The sequence below is a fragment of the Seriola lalandi genome, unplaced genomic scaffold (genome assembly GCF_002814215.2).
Source record: "Seriola lalandi dorsalis isolate HSWRI2012SDOR001 ecotype SW California unplaced genomic scaffold, Sedor1 jcf7180002054695, whole genome shotgun sequence".
In the NCBI taxonomy this organism is placed as follows: Eukaryota; Metazoa; Chordata; class Actinopteri; order Carangiformes; family Carangidae; genus Seriola; species Seriola lalandi.
The window spans coordinates 1,027,109-1,031,554 of record NW_019525248.1 but is presented as its reverse complement, the minus strand read 5'-3'; positions in this window follow the sequence as shown (position 1 = coordinate 1,031,554).

Here is a 4,446-nt window from a genome sequence, read left to right as displayed (position 1 = left end):
TCTTCCCTGCCAGCCTTGTGTCCCCACCCTCTTCTTTCATCGGACATGGCACAGATCGGAGAGGCAACAGCAGGGGGCGCCACAGGGGCCACAGGCTTCAGAACAAACCAATTTATTTCCCAAGTTCACCCAGGCTTCATTTGAGAGCCCATCACAGAACTCCAATAGAGCCACTTAAGCCACTGTTCCCTAACATGAAAGAAGGAAACCAAAATAGAGAGATAGGAAGAAAGTCGAGAAGCCAGAAGAGAGGCGTTTGATCTGCTTGTTCTGGGGCATCACTCAGAGGGGTACGCTTCCTCTAAGGAGTACTGAGGCCTGTTTGTCCTTTAGAAGTCTAATGTGAAAAATAGGATGATTTTTATTTCTGTCTTTGCTTCTTCTGTGTTTGTATATAATGAGGCCACAAGGTCTACAGTAAGAGCGGCGAGGAGAAAATGAGAGATGAGACGAGGACAGGTATAAAGGGATCTGGCAAGAGGTGCCTTGCCTAATTTGCCATTAAACCGCAATTGTCTCTCGGTGGGATCAATGAAGTTTCCTCGCTGTGAAATAAAACGAATTCTAGCAGGGAGAATTAGAGAGATGAATAGAGAGCAGAAAACAAAGACTTGAGTGAGGTGTGTGAACATGGAAACCAAGGATGAAAACTCTGAAGGGCTAGGTACTCCGCTGGCTCCCACTCCTGTTGTCTCCTCTCCCTGTGTGGCAGTGCCATTACTGCACTGAACGGGAGGTACAGGAAGTAGAGAAAGAAACTGTGGACACTAGTGGACACATAGAGGCCAGATAAGTCCTAATGAAGGGACTTTCCAGGCTGTGATTATCTCCAAAGAAAGAGAGTGGTCCTCCCAAAGAGGTTAATTAAAGAAGTCATGGGGGCCGAGCAGGGAAGTGTCTCCATCACCGCTGTGAACCCCCGTGACCCCTCCATCCTCTCGGACAGACATAGCCATCCATCACAGCTGATTCTTGGGCTGTCTGGCTCCTGCTGGTGCCACTGAAATCCCCGAGTGACTAAAAACATAGAAGTCTATGTAGCAGCGCTGCAACTCTGACAAGCAGCGTGAAAAAAATACACCGCCGCCAAGACATCCCCCCGCTGAAGTCCCTCAGGTAATGAAACCTCTCCCCTTTCAAGGATCAGACAAACACCATATCTTGTCATCTCCTTTCCATTCTCTTCCTCGATGTTCTTCTTTTTTTTTTCTATCTTTTTTTTTGCCCTCTATGTTGCAACTGCCGGAGCACATAAGGCCATTCATCAGCAAACTGAACTGAACTGTCATGTTCTCTCTTTCTTTTCTGCTCTCTAGAAAAGAGAAAAAGTAGAGTATTTATGTTTGTTTAGCAACATGAGCACAGGGTTCAAATCCAAAACCACGGGTTCGAGTTTAAGCCCAACGCTTGCCCAGAAAGAGAAAGCAGAATATAAGAGTATTGCCTTTCCCTGACCACAGCATGAAAGAATCAGCCACCATCAATGAAGAAATCCCTCCAGCAATCCCTGCTGAGAAGAAAGATTTGTCATCCCTATTTCCGTAGTTCTTGGAAAAGAGGACAAAGGTGTGATAACGCGTAAAAATGGAGAGACACAGTAGCCGAGAGGGGGAGAGAGAAGAAGGGAGGATAAGAAGAGAGACAAAGAGAGACAAATGGAGCGTTTTGGTTGATTGGTTTTGAGAGAGGACAGAGAGCCTGGAGCAGTCTTACAGGAAAAGTTAAACATTTTCATAAATCTGTTCTCGTGGAGTTCACCTGCGGCGGCTGGCGGCTTAAATCACGTCACGCCTGACTGCTTGAGAGGGAGAAGCCGATCCCGAGCGCGGGGGGCCACCTCTACGACAAAAAGGAAAAAAAAAACCCTCTGTGCTTCCTCATTACACTTTCCTCACCGAGCCGTCTGCAGCAGCATAACCATTCCTCGTGCTGACGCAGGTGGAATGAGCTCATTCCCCCTCCATTCGCAAGCTGAGTGCACCAAAAATTCAGAGAAGGGAGAAGCATAATAAGTTCAGACTCCCAAGTTAGAGTGCCTGCAGGCAATAAAGTGGAGGATGAACAGTGGTGACTTGATGGAAGAAGAGTGTGTATGTGTGTGTGTGTGGGTGAATATGTTTGAAAGAGGGGGTACATCTGAAAATAGAGGGAAACACTCCTCTTGACTGCACAATTTCACTTCACTTAAATTTCACAAATCCATCTATGAGTATTTATTCTATGTTCCACAGGGATGCTGCGATTGATATGACTCTTACTTTTAAAATAAGGAATTGAAACACACACACACACACACACACACACACAAGTCCGGTGAGGATTCCAAATGATGAGAACTGAGCCATGCAGGTGGATTCATGGGTTCAGTTCTGCAGAAATTCTGTCTGCGAAGCCAAGGTCATTTGGAAAAACATGGCGCAGGAAAAAAATCAATACATTCATTGATGTGCTGTCCAACACAGATCAAACTTTGAGCCTGGTGTATAGTTAGGATGTGGGTGTGGTGTCTGAGAGAGGGTGTGTGTGTGTGTGTGTGTGTGTGTGTGTGTGTGTGTGTGTTTGTCAACCTCAGACACTCCACCATCAGAAAGTGGCATTATGGAAATGCGAGAATCACCATGAAAAGGGCAGCCAGAAGCATGCTCAGGGCAACCTTTTATATACAGCGCCTAATCAGCCAAGCAACTGCCTTCGCTCCTATTTACCCTATTTATGAGTCACCCCTAAACCTGCAACCACATCATCTAATCTCTCCTCCTGCCTCTTCATCCTCCCCGGTATGAAAGCAGCAGCTTCTTTCCTGTATTAATTGTTTTCCACCTGGGCCTTGTTCAGCTCAGCTTATTATTCAGACCTTCACTGCCGGCCAGCTGATAACCTCCAACTGCTGTGAGCAATTAACAAGAGTTCACCTACTGTATAGCGTCCAGGAGGAGGAATCCCTCCAGAGCCAGGGGAGAGACAGCACAGGGAAGGTTAGGGTAGAACAAGGAGGAAAACAGGAATAAGAGATAGAGAAAGGGTGGACAGAGGACCATTTTATGGTCCTTCAAAGGGAAATCAATGCTAATGAATGGCTCGGTTTGTGCAATGTGGTGATAAGAAAATCACCAGCTTAAGAGGATGCAGCTCTGATGTGAGGGTTTTTTTTTGTTTTTTGTTTTTTTTTGTGAGAGTGTGTGTGACCAGAAACTGATAAGGATGTTTGGTATCAAGAATGGACAACCCACTCTGCGAGGTACAGCAAACACTGGTGTCCTGACCCATTAGGAAGTGGTCTAAGCTAAAGACCTGGTCAATATCCAGGGTGTCGTATCGATCAAGCGACTGTGACTGGTTTGCTGTGGTTCAGATTATGCAGCCAATACAGATGAAGTGTTTAATCAAAACAGGCTTTGTCAAAACATCATCTCCCCTTGTTGATAAATGGCCTGTGGAGCGTCTATTTTTTTATTTATTTATTTTCATTTTGGGACATATGGTAACAGAAAGTGTGCTCTAACCTGGGCAGTGCTGAAATTGAAAACTGCCAGAGAACATGCAGCCAATACCGGATTAAGCAGGTATAATTTTTAATTAAATAATTCATTCAGACCTCTGACTCAGTCTCAGGAAGGTTCAGCCAGCATGGATCGATTTTGTACGGGTAAAAAAAAAGAAAAAAAAAAAAAGGTGTTTTTTAAAAACAGTTTTGTCGTGTGGAACAAAATGTGGATATCCATCCAGCTGCCGCTCTTCTATAACCAACATCCAGACTGCACCATGCACATCTTTAGTTGCCATTGGGCCATAATGAAACCACCACACATTTATTTAACTAATTGGACTGACTAAACAAGTTTCCTGTTGAGAAGAATGAAGTGGATATTGATGGTAATTAGAAATGCTTTGAGAAGCCAGGCAAAGTCAGGTGTGCGACTTAGATGTGGTGGTGGTGGTGGGGGGTTGTTCTCCATAATGCTAATTAAAGTGGGAAGGTGTATAAAAATGCTACAAATTAACAGTGCGTCCCTGGTGATATCAAGTATTTTGCAGGTTGCAAACATATTTGCTCTGCCTATTTATCTGCACATATTTGTTGGCCTCCACAGTTTCACAGTGCTACAGTCAGCGTGGTTGGGAGGGTGGAAGTTTACAGCAGATAACAATAGAAGCAGAAGCGTAAGAGATCAAACGATTTTATTTCTGTTGTAACTGGGAGAAGGGGGCTCCTTTCGGTGTCTCTTCTGGGACTCCTGCTCCAGATTCTGATATCCATTTTCCCTTTGTTTTCTCTCTTGGCCCTTTGAAATATTTAGTGAGAATCCCTGACTAACACACAAGCACATTAAGTGTGTGTGTGTGTGTGTGTGTGTGTGTGTGTGTGTGCAGATTTACAATGACCACGGTCCCTCCAGGCATCAATCATCAGCGCTGCACTCAACATCTGGATGTGGACAGTCTTTC